Source organism: Dysidea avara, chromosome 2 (assembly GCF_963678975.1).
Source record: "Dysidea avara chromosome 2, odDysAvar1.4, whole genome shotgun sequence".
NCBI classification, from domain to species: Eukaryota; Metazoa; Porifera; class Demospongiae; order Dictyoceratida; family Dysideidae; genus Dysidea; species Dysidea avara.
Window position 1 is genome coordinate 28,902,064 of NC_089273.1, and position 19,610 is coordinate 28,921,673.

Genomic DNA, 19,610 nt, shown 5'->3' on the forward strand with positions numbered 1-19,610 from the left:
GAATGGTGGTGGGATATGACAGAAGTGTATTCAGTACCTGTTCAAATACCTACAGCATACTATTGATCATTTACACAAGGAAATTTGTTTGTAAAAGAATATATGATGTCAAGTGATCCACATATAATTTATTGTATATCCATGTCAACTATAGCCTATAGGTAAACATATATGTAAACATCTGCTCTCAAAGCATTAATGTTAATTATCTAAGGAAAATTATTTTCTGTAAAAATAATTGGTTATTGGCTGGCATTATGCACATTCTCAATGCATCTACAATATAGCAACAAAAGCTTGTATGTGTACTATAGCAAATAAATTATAACCAATGAGCATTCAGTGACAGTATCCTGAGAGATGATTCATTGTAGGTCAGAAATTGTGTGTACTAAAAGTCCTGAAGCTAATTCACAATTAAATTGATGCACAGATTAATACGTATGCATTAGAAGCACCAACCATTGTGCTAAAGTGATTAGCAAGAGGTAAGATTCTGCCTGTAAGAGACAAAATTCATCTTTAGGTTAGATGCAGGTTCAGTGATACCACATGTTATCATCTACAGCACCATATATACAACACTGTACACACTTCACTGACACTTGAGACTAGATATGTTTTTACACTCACTCAGGAACCTGCAATAGCTAACCTCAGTGCAGTCACCACAAGCATTATTTATACTTGACTACATTGCTGTAGTTGAAATGATATGCAGCTTTTGCAGTGAAAGATGACCACCATAAAATAACACTTATGTGTACAGTAGCAATAGCTACATGATTATGCACCACATGTCCTGTGTAGGGGTATGTACAATGTCATATGATTGGTTAGACAGTATGATTTCTTGCAACTCAAACCTGCTCAGATGATTGAGAAACCATAGCATGTTTACTCTGGCAATGACTATAAATATCTGTGGTTGAAATATGATATATTAGTGGAAGGAAACTACTACATTCCATGGGACACATTAAAATTTTTATAAAAAAGAACTATAATCTATATACTTGAGATAACCTGGCTTCCACGCACACAAAATCCCACCCATGTTTACCTGAAATGGTTTGCTGGCTTAATATTCCACTTTATCTTTTCACCAGTGTTGCCAAGTCTGATTTCTGCAGAAGTTTTAATCAGATCCTGTGAAAGCCACAATGATGCCCTTTAACAGCCATGGCTTTGTTGAAATGGTGTGTAAACCTTAGAGAGAGACTGCCAGTTGTGTTCTCCTTCATTGTAAATGATTTAAGCACAATGGAGGTCCATGGAGAGCCCAAATTGGATAATGGATTGCACTTGTATGCTTTTAAACTCCTACACTAAAGCCTTCAACTGCCACCGCAATTATCATCACCTGTAATACATGAAAAACAGAGCATATTTTGAACATCAGAAACTGACAAGGTGATAATATACAGTAGCTACTGGTACAAATTTAGTATGCATGGCTTTAGGTGTGAAATTACTCCACAATGATTATTTAAATTACGACAAAGATTTGTCCATCAAAGTCATGCTTTGTTAAATTCAGTGGCATACATTATTGCACAAGCAGAAAAAAAATTTCTAAATGAAACAATAATGTATGATGATTCCACAATGATAATGCTTTGTGTCAATAGATCCTTATATGGAAATTTCTATTTTCTACCTTGTCCTAAGATATTCCTTTTCCGATAAAAATGGTCATTGTAGGTGAAGCCCTATAAATTATGATCATGATGCAAAAATATTATTTAACATAGAAACTTAAATTTCACAAGCGAAAATATTATACTAACCCACCTGTTTTAAACCAGCTATACCTGCCTATTAAGGCCAAAAATGTTGCCTTAAAAGTGACCAGCTCAGACAGATACCCCTGCATGCAATGCTTTGGCATTTAATCAATTCAAAATGATACATATTGTTCAATTGTTATCACACACACACACACACACACACACACACACACACACACACACACACACACACACACACACACACACACACACACACACACACACACACACACACACACACACACACACACACACACACACACACACACACACACACACACACACACACACACACACACACACACACACACACACACACACACACACACACACACACACACACACACACACACACACACACACACACACACACACACACACACACACACACACACACACACACACACACACACACACACACACACACACACACACACACACACACACACACACACACACACACACACACACACACACACACACACACACACACACACACACACACACACACACACACACACACACACACACACACACACACACACACACACACACACACACACACACACACACACACACACACACACACACACACACACACACACACACACACACACACACACACACACACACACACACACACACACACACACACACACACACACACACACACACACACACACACACACACACACACACACACACACACACACACACACACACACACACACACACACACACACACACACACACACACACACACACACACACACACACACACACACACACACACACACACACACACACACACACACACACACACACACACACACACACACACACACACACACACACACACACACACACACACACACACACACACACACACACACACACACACACACACACACACACACACACACACACACACACACACACACACACACACACACACACACACACACACACACACACACACACACACACACACACACACACACACACACACACACACACACACACACACACACACACACACACACACACACACACACACACACACACACACACACACACACACACACACACACACACACACACACACACACACACACACACACACACACACACACACACACACACACACACACACACACACACACACACACACACACACACACACACATTAATAGTTGAGCCATAGCATTGCCACTTACAAGTTAGTATAGTTTAATAATGACAAATTCACGTTTCATTTTAAAATATTAAATCCAGCTTACTAAACTGTAGTTGATATGCAGTAGCTACAATACAATATTAATTATATGAATATGCACATGTAAATAACAGCAAAACATAAATACAATAGGTTTGTTGCTATCAGCCATGCTACAATTTCTTCTTTGCAGTTAACCTCCTGTAGTTATCCTTGACGGCTTGATCTCTTGGATCTAAACAGAAACATTACATTTTAAGTGACCATCCTAGGTGCATGCAGTTTAATAGTTTATGAATTAAACACAACATCATGATAATAAATCATTGTCCTTCAGGTGTGTGTTTAGCTGCTTGAATTGTTAATCTCTACGGGGAATTATTCCATGATTGCTATATACAGTAAACAAAGACAAAATACATTCAACAGTGATGTGTGATACACCTAGCCAGAAATAAGAGCTATTAGTGTCTATGTTTGAGAAAAGGCTTACTGTCTGTGCACTATACATACAGTAGGTAAAAAGAATACTTAAATTTAAATCTTGATCAATTGAGCATTTTAATTATAGCAAAATCAAAGATGTAGCCAGGAGGGTATTCCTCTGATGGTTCAGGCAAACTACCCTTTTTGTGTCAGAAATTTTAAAATTAGAATTCACACCAAACTTTCAGCTTTGGATCTTTCCAGTATTATGTACACTGCTGCTGCCCTCCTAAGGACAAAACTACGTCAATGGTGAATCGTTAATGATAAAACAAATTGATTACATTTGGGTGAATCACATGATAAATTGTGCATATGATACCTGGTGGAAAAGGAGGAGAGATAAATTGCAGCAAAATTTGTGGAGATAAGTTACAAGGTAGTAACTACATTAAACTTTTGTGGTCATGTTGTCCATGTGTCAATACTTGTCTACAATAAAGGCTTAATATCATTAGTACTTGCTTTGCCAACAAAGGAATCCTGGTTTGGAGGAGGACGGTATGCTAAAAGATTTATGTTGGCAATCAGTATGCTAACTGGAATTAGCTAGTTATATATTACAGTGTAGTTTTGGGGTGGTGTAAAACTGGGACGGGCCGGGGACAATAGGGGTATAACTGGGACGGGCCGGGGACAATAGGGGTAAAACTGGGATGGGGACGGGGAAAATAAGGGTAAAACCAGGATGAGGACAGGGACGGGGACGGCCAACAAGAGTAATACCGGGATGGGGACAGCCAAGGGTATAGGGACCACTGACGCAAGGGCTCATCTACTGTGAACTTAGCTACTACAGCTATGACCAGAGCTTCATGAATTAGCTAGTTAGCTATATGTTGTTAGAGACTTAGGGTATTATATGTGACCGGATTTGCAAAAAGGTACTTTTTTCACACACAAAATTAGATCCCTTTTTTGAACTTTGAAACTTCATAACTTTTTTATCATTGTATGTAATTGCTTGAAATTTTCCATGAGTGCAGATAACGTATCTGGCTGTATTTTGAAACTAAAAGTAAGTTAATCAGTATAAGTATTCAAGTGTTGCATCATTTTGTTTGCTGGCATGTATAATGTGTGGAAAAGGTACCTTTTCGCAAATCCGGTCACATATGTAGTGATCATAAGCAATTTTCTCTGAATGCCTGTTTACCAATAAAAGTCCATGGGCAATTCAAATCAGCATAGAATCAATCAGCCTCAAAGAAATCAATAACTTGTCACTGTCACTTATCATTATGGTCAGCGTTATTAGCTTGGTGGCGCACCATCAATACCGGAGGACATTGTGTCTCTATCAAGATGTGGCATGGATATCCCTACTATTGTGATGGTATGAAGTCAACAAAATAACAGTGATTTGTCAAATATTCCTCTAACGTGGCCACAAAGTTGAAAATTTCAACTGGTTCATATGCTAATTACCTTTGTAGAGACAAACTCTATGCTGTGCATGCCACACATTGCTATACAGCTACATCTATGATTTTTCTTAGCATTTGTTTTATTATACTGTAGGCACTGAGCTGCAATTTTAATTCATGATTTTGGTGTCTTGTATAGCTAATCCTATATTTTCAGTGTTTATCATGTCATCATTGTCTTATCAGTATAGTTAGCTAGTGGCAATCTTATATTACTATATTATAGCTCCTGCATGCTGGAAGTATATTAGCCGCCCTGGCCACTGAGCCATATTTAATTTAAACACCATCATGAATATGATGAACAAATGAAATTAAGTATATATGTGACTGGATTTCATATAACAAGGCTTCCACACACACAAAATCAAACTTACGATTTTACCAGAAATGGATTGCTGGTCTAATACACTATCATATTTCACACTGTACTTCCTTCAGCACTGGCAAGTCTGGTTTCTGTAGCAGCTTTCTTCCGACCCTGTCAAAGCCACGAGTGGGAGATTGGCACCATTAAATGGCCATGGCTTTGTGATAATGGTGTGTAGTGAGCTGGGACTTCACAGAGAGCTCGCCAATAGTGTTCCCAGTCAATTTGGAGTAATTTGAGGGCCATGGAGAGCCCAAACTTGGCCTCTGGATTCCAATCGTCTTCTTACTCCATTTTATACGCCGTATATTTGGATTCCAATCGTCTTCTTACTCCATTTTATACGCCGTATATTAAGATCACCGTCCACCCCCACCCTCCCACCCTATTACTACCATCTGTGATATTATTACCCGCTCGAAAAAAGCTGCTCAAAACAAGGAAAATTTTGGGTATCAGAAATGTATACACCCACTCAGTGATAACTAGTGAACAGATGAACAATTGGTGCAAATTTTGTTTGCACAGCTGTAGGCACTGGGAAGTTATTACACAATGATTCCTTAAAATCGCCATATCTCCTAACAAAGCTTTGTGCGTCGAAGCCTTGTTTTGTCAAATTCAGTCACATATATACAATCTAATCCAAAACAGCCAAGCTGTAAAAAAAGTGTGCGGCCCTCAGAAAGGCTATGGTGAAAAAAGATGTGAAATCCAAGGTGGCGGCCAAGAAATGGCTGTGATGGTAGGTTAGTGGTAAAAATTTTAATAACGACAATTCAGGTGAATTTTTGTGAAGCGGCACAAAAATTCACCTGAATTGTCATTATTAAAATTTTTACCACTAACCTACCATCACAGCCATTTCTTGGCCGCCACCTTGGATTTCACATCTTTTTTCACCATAGCCTTTCTGAGGGCCGCACACTTTTTTTACAGCTTGGCTGTTTTGGATTAGATTTCATTTCTTTTTGTATTTGTATACCCCAAAGCCGGCCTATGGCCAGCTTTGGGACTTTTTTAACCTATGTTTTTTTCTTTACTACAGGAAGAAGAAAAGATGAAGTAGATGTACTTTAAATATTTTATCAGTAAATGTACAAATTATATATACTGTATAATACATATGTGACCGGATTTGCGAAAAGGGGTCCAATTTGCCAACTTTGACAATTGATAACTTCAGATTGGAAAGAGCTATTGCCTTGATATTTGGGCAGTGGTGAGCACCACTATAGCTGAATACATGGTGAAATGTTCAGGTTAATAATTATGTTACTTGAACACTGAGTTATGGTCTCCAACATTTACGGAATTGGATGTGTGTGGAAGACCCCTTTTCGCAAATCCGGTCACATATATTGATTACAGAAATCTCCATGGTGGTTTCTTTGTAACTGAACACTCTACAAGGTGACTTCTTCTAATTGCTCTCTCTACAGGGTGAATTGTTTGTAGCTGAACGATCTACAAGGTAACTTCTTCTAGCTGATCTCTCTACAGGTGATGTGTTTGTAGCTGAATTTTGTATAGGTGATTTGTTTGCAGCTGAGCTCTTTACAGAATGGTTTCTTTGTAGCTGAACTCTCTAAAAGGTAACTTCTTCTAACTGATCTTTCTACAGGGCAATTTGTTTCTGGCAGAATTTTCTACAGGGTGATTTCTTTGCAGCTGAACTCTCTACATGGTGGTTTCTTTGTAGCTGAACTCTCTACAAGGTAATTTCTTCTAGCTGATCTCTCTACAGGGAGATTTGTTTGTAGCTGAACTATCTACAAGGTAACTTCTTATAGCTGATCTCTACAGGGTGATTTGTTCGTAGTTGAATTCTGTACAGGTGATTTGTTTGCAGCTGAGCTCTTTACAAAATGGTTTCTTTGTAGCTGAACTTTCTCCAAGGTAAGTTCTTCTAACTGATCTTTCTACAGGGTGATTTGTTTGTAGCTGAACTATCTACAAGGTAATTTCTTCTAGCTGATCTCTCTACAGGGCGATTTGTTTGTAGCTGAATTCTGTACAAGTGATTTGTTTGCAGCTGAGCTCTTTACAGAATAGTTTCTTTGTAGCTGAACTCTCTACAGGGTGATTTGTTTGTAGCTGAAATCCCTACAAGGTAACTTCTTCTAGCTGATCTCTCTACAGGGTGATTTGTTTGTAGCTGAACTCTCTACAGGTGATTTGTTTGTAGCTGAACTCTACAAGGCGATACTTCTAGGTGATTTCTCTACAGGATTCCTTGTTTCTAACTGAACTCTCAACAGGGTGATCTGTTCATAGCTGAACTTTCTACTGGGTGATTTGTTTGCAGCTGAACTCTCTAAATGGTGGTTTCTTTGTAGCTGAACTCTCTACAATGTGACTTCTTCTAGCTGAACTCTCTACAAGGTGACTTGTTTCTAGCTGATCTCTCTACAGGGTGACTTGTTTCTAGCTGAACTCTCTACAGGTGATTTGTTTGTAGCTGAACTCTCTACATGGTGGTTTCGTTGTAGCTGAACTCTCTACAAGGTAACTTCTTCTAGCTGATCTTTTTCACTGCATATTTGTTTGTAGCTGAGTTCTCTACAGGGTGATTTGTTTGCAGCTGAACTCTCTACATGGGAGTTTCATTGTAGCTGAACTCTCTACAATGTGACTTCTTCTAGCTGAACTCTCTACAGGGTGACTTGTTTCTAGCTGAACTCTCTACAGGTGATTTGTTTGCAGCTGAACTCTCTACATGGTGGTTTCTTTGTAGCTGAACTCTCTACAAGGTAACTTCTTCTAGCCGATCTTTCTACAAGGTGATTGAGTTTTTTGCAGCTGAACTCTTTACATGGTGGTTGCTTTGTAGCTGAACTCTCTAAAAGGTGACTTCTTCTAGCTGAACTCTCTACAGGATGATTTGTTTGCAGCTGGATTCTCTACGTGGTAGTTTCTTTGTAGCTGAACTCTCTACAATGTGACTTCTTCTAGCTGAACTCTCTACAGGGTGACTTGTTTCTAGCTGATCTCTCTACAGGGTGACTTGTTTCTAGCTGAATTCTCTACAGGTGATTTGTTTGCAGCTGAACTCTCTACATGGTGGTTTCTTTGTAGCTGAACTCTCTACAAGGTAACTTCTTCTAGCTGATCTTTCTACAGGGTGATTTGTTTGTAGCTGAATTCTCTACAGGGTGATTTATTTGCAGCTTAACTCTCTACAAGGTGACTTCTTCTAGCTGAACTCTCTACAGAGTGATTGATTTTTTTTGCAGCTGAACTCTCTACATGGTGGTTTCTTTGTAACTTAACTCTCTACAGGGTGATTTGTTTGTAGCTGAACTCTCTACAGGGTGATCTGTTCATAGCTGAACTCCCTATAAAGTAACTTCTTCTAGCTAATCTTTCTACAGGGCGATTTGTTTGTAGCTGAGTTCTCTACAGGGTGATTTGTTTGCAGCTGAACTCTACATGGTAGCTTCTTTGTAGCTCTACAATGTTACTTCTTCTAGCTGAACTCTCTACAAGGTGACTTGTTTCTAGCTGATCTCTCTACAGGGTGACTTGTTTCTAGCTGAACTCTCTACAGGTGATTTGTTTGCAGCTGAACTCTCTACATGATTGTTTCTTTGTAGCTGAACTCTCTACAAGGTAATTTCTTCTAGCTGATCTCTCTACAGGCCGATTTGTTTGTAGCTGAACTCTCTACATGATGGTTTCTTTGTAGCTGAACTCTCTACAAGGTGATTTCTTCTATAGCTGATCTTTCTACAGGGTGATTTGTTTGTAGTTAAACTCTCTACACGATAGATTCTTTGTAGCTGAACTCTCTACAAGGTGATTTCTTCTATAGCTGATCTTTCTACAGGGTGATTTGTTTGTACCTGAACTATCTACATGATGGTTTCTTTGTAGCTGAACTCTCTACAAGGTAACTTCTTCTAGCTGATCTCTCTACAGGACAATTTGTTTGTACCTGAACTCTCACATGAGTGTTTCTTTGAAGCTGAACTCTCTATGAGGTGATTTCTTCTAGCTGATCTTTCTACGGGGTGATTTGTTTGTAGCAGAACTCTCTACAAGGAAACTTCTTCTAGCTGATCTCTCTACAGGGAGATTTGTTTGTAGCTGAACTCTCTATACATGATTTGTTTGCGGCTGAATTCTCTACATGATGGTTTCTTTGTAGCTGAACTCTCTACAAGGTAACTTCTTCTAGCTGATCTCTTTACAGGGTGAATTGTTTGTAGCAGAACGATCTACAAGGTAACTTCTTCTTACTTATCTCTCTACAGGGTGATTTGTTTGTAGCTGAACTTTTTACAAGGAAACCTCTTTTAACTGAGCTCTGTACAGGGTGAATTGTTTGTAGCTGAACTATCTACAAGGTAACTTCTTCTAGCTGATCTCTCTACAGGATGATTTGTTTGTAGCTGAACTATCTACAAGGTAACTTCTTCTAGCTGATCTCTCTACAGGGTGATTTGTTTGTAGCTGAATTCTGTATAGGTGATTTGTTTGCAGCTGAGCTCTTTACAGAATGGTTTCTTTGTAGCTGAACTCTCTACAAGGTAACTTCTTCTAGCTGATGTATCTACAGGGTCACTAGTTTGTAGCTGAATTCTCTACATGGTGGTTTCTTTGTAACTGAACTATCTACAAGGTGACATCTTCTAGCTGATCTTTCAACAGGGTGATTTGTTTGTATTTGAACTCTCTACAAGAAATCTTCTTCTAACTGATGTTTTAACAGGGTGAATTGTTTGTAGCTGAACTCTCTACAGGGTGATTTGTTTGTAGCTGATCTCTATACAGGTTACTTATTTCTAACTGATCTCTTTAATTCTGTTCAGGGTGACTGCTCTATTAGGATGACTGCTCTATTAGAGTATCTCGATCTCGCACTTGCTACACCAAGTTGGATTTCGTGTTATAACTCCGTGGATTTAAGTCTGATTCTTCTACACCATTGAAGAGCCTTTCTAAGATGATAACTCCATCTGTACAGCGATTTTGAAAGCATTACCCCAAGCGGTTTACCTGGTAGGCGTGGCAAGCATAATAATAATAATAATAATAAAATAAAAATATTAAAAATTAGCTAATCTCGATTGCGTAATTGTTACACACTGTTGATTTTTTCGCTGTATCTTCCTGGTTTTTAGCTCGATTTCTTTCAAACCACAAAAGGTTTGAGGTTCAATAGTTAACCTATTCACCCACCGATTTTCAGCTTCTTCCCATACGCGGTTTACCCTGTAGGCGTGACAACATATTGGTGTTATTTTTCGTGCATAATCGCTCATAACTCTTTGTCTGTTTATGGTATTCCAGCCAAAGTTGGTACCGAGATGCGCCTTTATACCCCCCTTCTGTGTGCCAAATTTCAAGGCAATCGGATAACGCGTTCGAGTTTTATAGCAGTTTTTGTAAGTGTGCGACAAGAAAAAGAAAAATAAGAAGAAGAAGAAGAAGAAAAAAAAAACGAAGAAACTCAGCCAATTTTTGAAGTCGCATATCTCGGGAACGCGCGAAGCGATTTCGCTCAAATTTGGAATGTAGAGTGCTGCAGTTGGGGGGCATGTCCACAGCAAAAATCGTCTTGTTTCATCAAGGAAGCACAGAGCTACGGAGGTGCGAAAATTGCGTTTTCTTTCTTCCTGTCAATATACTCACGGGTGTTACGCGCCGGCTTCTTGGGCCGCACGACACACTACCGTGTGTCTTGATTGCAGAACCTTGGACAGCAGTACTGCTATAAATGCAATGTGCACAAAATTAATATGCAAAATAATGCACATATGAGCTACTTGAAAATTCATGTGTATGGATCCTTGGTAAACATGACCACATGTGTATCTGACTAACTTGGGTCAGCTGTGGGCATGGCAAGGAAAGCAAGCACACTAAGTATAGCTTGAAGACTAATCGGCTCTTCTTTCTAATTAAACATCGCCATTATTTATAATGGGCAGCTAGGGATACAACTTCTGTGATACTTGCTGTCCCCATCCTGGTTTTACCCTTATTTTCCCTGTCCCATCCCGGTTTTACCCTTGTTGTCCCCATCCCTGTCTGTGTCACCGTCCCGGTTTTACATCACCCCTGTAGTTTCAGCTAGGTAAATGTGCATGTATAGTTTTCATCTAGAAACTGGCTGTATTGAGAGAACTCTGGGACTACCCCAGATAATTCAGTTAAATTCAACCCCATTCAGAGAATCCTGGCTTGTATGTCTCTTGAAATATTCTGGTCCTATCATGATCATGTTTAACCTTGATTTAAAAAAAAGCATTGGTGGGCCAAGATGAACTTATCATAGCTTACATTTGTATTCAAAAGGTTTCAACCTTAAAGTTTCTGCCTGTCTGGGCTCTACGTATACAAGCATAGAGAAATTTACAATTTAAAATTTGAGTAGTGATCATAGAAAAAAACTAGGCCTGAGGCAAATATGCTCAAAATTTTGCCTAAAACGTTTTCAAGAATTTCCTTTCTACTACACTCTTCAGGTGTTCCCATTATGCTTCTAGGTTAACAACATCTCTTACAATTATCATGGATTATTTTAATCAGTGAATGCTCTATTAGAGTATTTCGCTACAAAGTGAATGTTCTATTAGAGAGTATTAATCTAATGAACTATGTACAATGCATTTGAGTGCTCTATTGCAGTTTTCAGACCAAACTTTCTCCACATATGTAGTACAACCTTAACTTTAATTTTTTGATGGGATCCATCTTATTCTATAAAGGACCTTTCCATAAAAGCATTTATAGTTATGTAACAGAATAATTTTTAAAATTGGTAAGCCATATAAGTGCTAATTTTGCTCTATTTCATGCAAGAGAACAATATGCAGGGTTGAACATTAAACCAAGACCTGATAAACAGTAATATTACTCTCACAAGCTTGATTCAATGCAGACAAGTAATTTTTTCATTCATACTATAGTTTACAGTGTATACAGCTTTTATGAGCCACAAACTGTATAGAGGAATTTCCCTATAGTTGCTCACTATGGAAATGAATATACACTGTTAATATTTGCAGTAATTATGTAGTTTGTGATATATAAATGAAATATTTCTTACATATACTGTGTCATTCAGATGTCACAAGATGCATCTTACAGAATTCATTTTGTGCTTGTTTGCGAAATAGCCATAGCTTGCCATACTTACCAGCTTATACTACACCAGCTCTTGTTATTTAGTATGAAAACATGTTTTATTGCTGCATCTGCATGCACGACAATAGTGTTTATGTTGATATCACTTGTATGACTACAACAGTAAGGTTCTTCATACCATTAATCCAGACTGCAGCTGTATATCACGTAAGTTAAAATTCATTTACTCAAGTCTCAAGCTGAATTAATGCTATAAATGTGTATTTTTAGTAGTGGATATAATGTATAGGATTTCACCAAGGTTTGTTAGAGAAAAGTGTGGTTTAAGTACAGTATGACCGTGGGTTGCAGTCACCATGGATTATTTTCATGAATTTCCAGACAGCTTTTATTATGCAATAGTAGAGTCACTGCTTGAAGGTTCTTAGTTTACTAATTTGTTAAGCTGCTTTACTGTGGTTGTACCCAGATATACTGATAGTAAAATGTCAGTAACTTTAAGTATATGGAACATAATTGCTTTACTAAGTTTTAAGCTCTTAGTAAAACGTCAGTGAATGTAGGTTTACTGAAAAACTACTAAAATAACAAACAATTAACTGTACCATATACTGGGGATATACCACTCTAGTAAACTAAGAAACTTCAAGCAGTGAGTATAAATGACTATATACATATACATAAATATAATTGTGTTGCTACCAGAGCCTGACTGGACAGGTACGGTATCTTGTATATACACCTGTATCAAATGCTATGGTTGAAAGATACTTCAAACATATGATGCAATCTGATGAAGTATTGCAATCTTAAGATCAAATTGTAGCAGTGAAAAATAACTTTTAGTATTATACGTTTACATTCACCATTACCGTAAACTTAGTAGCCAAAGATTACACATAGATAGTTTTAGCATACTAGATTAGGATTTAAAGAATACAGAATTGCATTTTTTTATTGATCAGGTACTCAAAAGTGTAGAATTTCAACTATGATATTTGGCACAATTGGGTAAGATAGCTGTGCTGAAATCACATGCAAAGAAGAGTCAACTAGCACAGTGGTCATGATAATTTTATCACTGTGTAGCAGAACTTTATAGATGTTGACTGTTCTAGTCTATCAAATTCCCACATTCAATAAACAGTCCTGCAAAATTAATATTATTAAGTTTGGCCATGCAGCACTGATTAGTTTTCAGAAGAGTTTAGTTCTTTTCCTTGCAATTTTTTTCTTTCTGTTATGATACGGTTGTTGTGTCATAAGTAAACATGTACTCTACTAGCGTTTCCTATAAGCAAGTACATATTTAAATTTCTGAGTGGGTAAACACTCCTAGATCTGGACCCTTAGGCTGAACATTGTACACTTCAGAGTAAGCTAATCTAAAAATTCCATCTGTCAAAATATGTACATGCTTGAGGAGAGTGCATATGCACTGCACAACACAGCCTAGGGATACTTGTGGTGGTGGTCTGGTAGATTGTTGCATGCATTAAGTGATTGTGGTTCAAGTAAATGTAAAAAGCAGGGTGGAACTGTGCTTATCTTTGTGTTACAGGAGACAATAGTACTGTGTGACTGCTCTAATAGAGTAATTGTGAATAAAACACAATTATTTAAATTTAATGACATAATTTATAATTTAATGACATAATATTTATAATTAATTTAATGTCATTTGAAATACTCTAGACTATTCCAAAGTTTAAAATTACTATTTAAAACACTAAAATTGCAAAAGGCATACTTCCAAACCTTGAATGGCCTCCCAGCAAGCATGCCTGAGGTGGATCCTATCAAAAAATTAAATTTTATGTGGTAAGGAACTCACAGAAAAAAAATGGTGTTTTTGTCAGTTGTGTCCTTTTTTTTTGCTAAGCCACCTAACTATATTTGATGCAGGCCTGAATAAAACACAGACTCAGTCACAGAGAAACAAGGGAGGTCATCTACATCTGCAGCTATACTAGTGGACATTTAATTCCTACTTCAGTAAAATACAGAGCATAATCATAACTGAATTAGAGATTAAATGTCCACTAGTATAGCTGCAGGTGTAGATGACCTCCCTTGTTTCCTTGGGGATTCTTGCTTTTTATTACTATGATTCCTACTCAAATACAAAATTTCTAATACACGTACTTGTTTGTTTACTTTTTGTAGCAATTACTAGAGAACTATGCATGCCACATTAATGAAAAGAATGGCACCAGTCAGACTTACCCACGTGCCTGAATGCATTATTGTTATTTTGTTTCATTTCCAGCTTTGCTCCATCCATTATATGTGGCATAAGACTATTATGCACACAAAATCTGTAATGCTTTGTGATAGGTTCACTTTGATAATTACATAATGATTGTATATTGCATGTGTACTTTTAATGAAATCACATGAGAACACCACATATACTATGACAAATGAAGAACAGTGCAAGAAGCACCTCTGCAATCATTCCGGTCACTATGTAAATTGCTGCAATTAAATACTCAGTCTGACTATCAATTATTTTAAGCAAACAGCTATTCACTTCATTCTTCCTGTTATACAGCATTGCAAACAAAGACCAGTATGAGAAAGTACTCTGCAATTAATCCACTCAGTATGGAAATTACTGACCATTCTCATAAGCTGAGGCCATCGAGCATTGCTGCAAATCAACACTTTCCAGGCAGAGGAGAAAGAAATAGGACGCAATGGAAGACAAAGGTAAGTCCCTAATGCATGCACTGTAGCTAAATACTGCAGTTGGAATAAAGGCACATTTTGAGCTGAAGTAATACAAACGATGAAGAAGTCAAGCCTAGCCATAGTCAAGTCATGCTTGGATGAAGCAATCAGTTAGTCTATTAGTAGAAAATCAAGTTAAGTAGTTAGGACTATAAGTTACTCACCTATTTAAATATAGTTGTTTTCTTTGTGTTGTTCTGTGGTCTGCTCAATGGCTGACACATGGTAGATAAAAATACACATCCAAGCATTTCCTAAATGATTATTTTACTGATCATTCATAGTTTAGTAAATACTAGTCAAATCTTAGCAACTATACTGAGCCTAGCCTAACCAGCAAACCCAAACCCACAATTAAACACTCCATGTTGTTCTATATAATGCGTCAAAGCATATTGTATCTTCAGACTGGTTGGGCATCAAAGCCATGAACAAACTGAGATATTCCCTAGGGTACATGCGAGTTAAACCACAAGTGGTGCCATTGAATGCCCACACTAAAGTTGACCTTCAATGTCTCTACTGTTCCCAAGGTTATATGCATACAGTTTCCAACCATTTTGGTAGATTTGTCTAGACTTTGGACCAAACATGATTAATTTTATCACATCTTTATATAGGGTTGAGAGTGGGCTTATGTAGATGTGTTAATATTGATGGCAAAATTAGCTATTGTAGGCTGTTTAGGCCTTTTGGGTGAATAATAAATCTCAAATACTCCACCTTGTTTTATAATATAAAGCTAATAGTCATTCAAAAAGTTTACAAACAAAACTTGTAAATGGCATAATCAGATGGCAAAAGTGATGAGGAATAGGGTTGGGAGGTATCTCGGTATTATAGTAATACTGCAATGAAACGATAACTGTATTGTCTAGATTTCAGCTAAACAATAATATCATGGTATTGATATTACCGCAGTTTCTACAAAGGATGTGCATTTGTAACAGCTCTTTAGAGGCCAAAGACCATTATATTGTGGCACAATCAATCATGTGATGCTACTGGAGACAAGGGCCAGGCACATGCATGTACAAAATTATGCAAAAAAATCTAGACACCCTAATAGAGCAGTCAACACCCCTAATATAACAATCACCAATAAATATCACAATAAATAGTAGTACCGTGATATATTTCTACATGATATATATGCAGGCACTAAAATTCTAAAACCACCCTGTTCTACTATTATTGACTGCATTACAGTAGTTTTTCCTACAGCTGGATTTTGCCATGATGGAAATTGATTGGAAGAAACTAAAGGAGAAACACCCTGTTGCTGAATACATTGATCTCAGCAAACCAGCATCCATCAAAAATGATGATTATATCACAATTATCCAACATCCTGCTGGTGGAGAATTATCTTTCTCATCCTCAACTTGTATAACATACAGTGAGTAATCTATTCTCTGATAAAATATTGATTTAACCAGATTGTTATTTTTATTATATATTCTCTGATAACCGAGCCCAAAATACCTTCAGTTCAACCCAAAACGCTCCCAAACATAAGATTTTACTCAGAGTGATTAATAAAACATATTCAGTCATACATCATGGCTCAATAGCAACTAAGTCTACAGGTTTGGTTTCTCACTGTTAGATATCAATTTGGCCTAACATGTGCTTTTGTTTCTCACTGTTAGATATCAATTTGGCCTAACATGTGCTTTTTGCTATGCTGTTCTGTAGTTCATACATTGCATGCATCATGGACTTGCCTCTGTCCTTCTTTGTGTCCTCTATATTTTTAATGATAACTAAAGGTGTCGGTTTGCAGTAGCAAGCTGCACACTATGTTTCATGTTTCCTACCTCATACTGTAAAATAAAACAAAATTTGTCCATATATTTGTAGTATTTTTCCAACAGTTGATGTAAGCAGAATGATGGTTATCTAGCTTCATGTTTTGCTCACCATGCGTACAGCTGTGCAATGGGCAGAACATATACTTGTAGTTAAAATGACTATATAATAATTAATGCTTTTTATGATAACTATTGGGAATTTATGTTAATATAGATCTGGCATTATTCTTTCAATGTTAAAGAATTGACTGGTGATGAGTTGCTTTACGAAATTTAGAAAATTACAAGATAGTGGAAACATTACAATATAAAGTGCTTAAACAATGGAGAAGTGCAAATATAGTTCCTAGTTTAATAAATTTTGTAAATTACTATTATTATATTAGTATTAAAATAAAATTAGAATACAGGAAAATAATATTATTATCAATGCATCACATTTAATGTTAGAGTCACTCATAGTAGTAATTAATAGTACTGTGCTTTACACACAACTTGTGTGTTAGCTTTTCCCTGTATGTTCATAGAATACTTGCTGCTGTATTTATGTGAGACAGCTCAAGGGTCATCTGGTGGTCCCATACTGAAGGCTACTAAAGGTGGATTAGAGATTGTTGGTCTTCATCGAGGAGGATGTGAGGGCTATTACAATTATGGAAGTAAATTCAGTGAAATACTCCTGAACATTTCTGGGAAGAAATATCATGAGCTAAGTATGTGTTCCTATAAGTAATACAGTGCTACACATAGTTCACATTTCTGTGACATGCTGAGGATGGTGGACTTCTTATTTAATTCAAGAATGTAAAATTTTGTGTGCATCACTGCACTTTTTATAAAAACTAGTTTACAACTTCTCAGAATGGAATGAAAGATGCCTGCCTTATAAAGTGCACAATAGGAAATTCTTCAAGGGAAAAATTACTAAAGCAGAAAATTATTATTTTCTTATGATCAATGGTAATGCTATAGGTATACAGTGATTATACCAGTACAATTTAGGGATTAATGGACATGTGTTGGAATCAAAGATTGTGCTGATAATTTGAGAAAATAATGTAGTTTAATAATTACAAGTACACAGAAAATTTTGGAATTTTCAACTAGTCTAAGAGTAGGGACCATGACACATCAATAAAAAGTACTGGAGTAGTTAGGTACCGGCCGATTATGCCAGCATAATTTAAAGCATAACAGGTGACCAAAAGCATCAAGCATAATGCCAGCATAATAGGGACGATGTTTGAAAAATTAATTAAATGCGCAATACGCGCGCCTGAAAGAAAGCAAATATTCACTGCCAATAGTATTATTAGTGCATTTCATATTAAAAACACGTAATATAACTTATTAAACCGTTTCTTTGTACACTTTGCAGAAATAAGATCGAGATACTCTAATAGAGCAGTCACTTACTCTAATAGAGCAGTCAGGAAAGGCTGATATACTCTAATAAAACAATCATTTTGAAAGCATAATTTTGAGCATAATAGGCTTAATTTTTGGGCAATGCTCAAAAGCATAATAGGTAAAATTTTGGGCATAATAGGCTGGTGCCTAGGAGTAGTGCATGATATTCAATCACAGTAAAACAATAAGAAGTGTTATATCCCTAATGTGCATTCCATTATGGTATCTTGAGCATGGTAGGGATATAATACTTCTTATTGTTATACTATGATTTAATATCGTGCACTACTCCAGCTTGTTTCAGTACTTTTTATTGATGTGTTATGGTCCCTACTCTTAGACCAGTTGAAAATTCCAAATTTTTCTGTGTACTTGTTGGTTAATTTTTTTTGTAAATAATTATTATGACTGCTGAACCCACGCATATCGCATCTGAAATGGCACTGCATGCCCCAATTATCATCTGAAAAGTGAAGTATCCATTATGCTTCGTTGTCAGCTATGTTCAACTCATTATGCAGCATTTCTAATCAAGAACTATTCAAAAAGCATGCGCACCTCTACAATCCATGCATACATAAATGGTGCCGCGCACCCCAGTTATATTATCATCTGAAAAGTGCAGTATCCATTATGCTTCGTTGTCAGCTACAGTATTTTCAACCTGTTACACAGCAGTACAAATCAAGAACTGTTTGAAAAGCACCTCTGCTATCAAAATAGCCACTATGACAAATACACACGATTTCCGTTACGAAGGGAAGCCATTATGTGCTATCCCCAAATCGACACTTTTCACTGTCAGCAAAGATGAATGGGACACAAAGGAGGACACTGGTAAATCCATGAAGAATGCATGGTACGTACTGTGGTATGCCAAAAGGCACCTGTCGGGCCGAAGCGACATCGAACAGTGAAAACATCAAGCCCGTAGCCTTAGCCGTTATCGAGTTATGTTTGTCTGAAGGCATCAGTCAGTTACTCAGTCAGTCAGTCAGTCAGTAGAAAATTCCGTTAAATAAATTATTTTTAAAATTCCGTAGCAACTTGTTGAAACCATTTCGGGTCGATCTGAAAGCTTGTTTGGGCTTAGTTTTTCCTAATCAGTACTGCCTCATCGTCATCTGGGAAAATTGAGGCTGTTTTTTGGGTGATGTTGTTTCATTGGCCATGCCTACTCTTGTGTGGTCCCTACTGTATGATAAATATCGTAGTGTATGATAAAAATCGCCATGTCCATAATTTCATTATTAAAGATTGTGATACAAT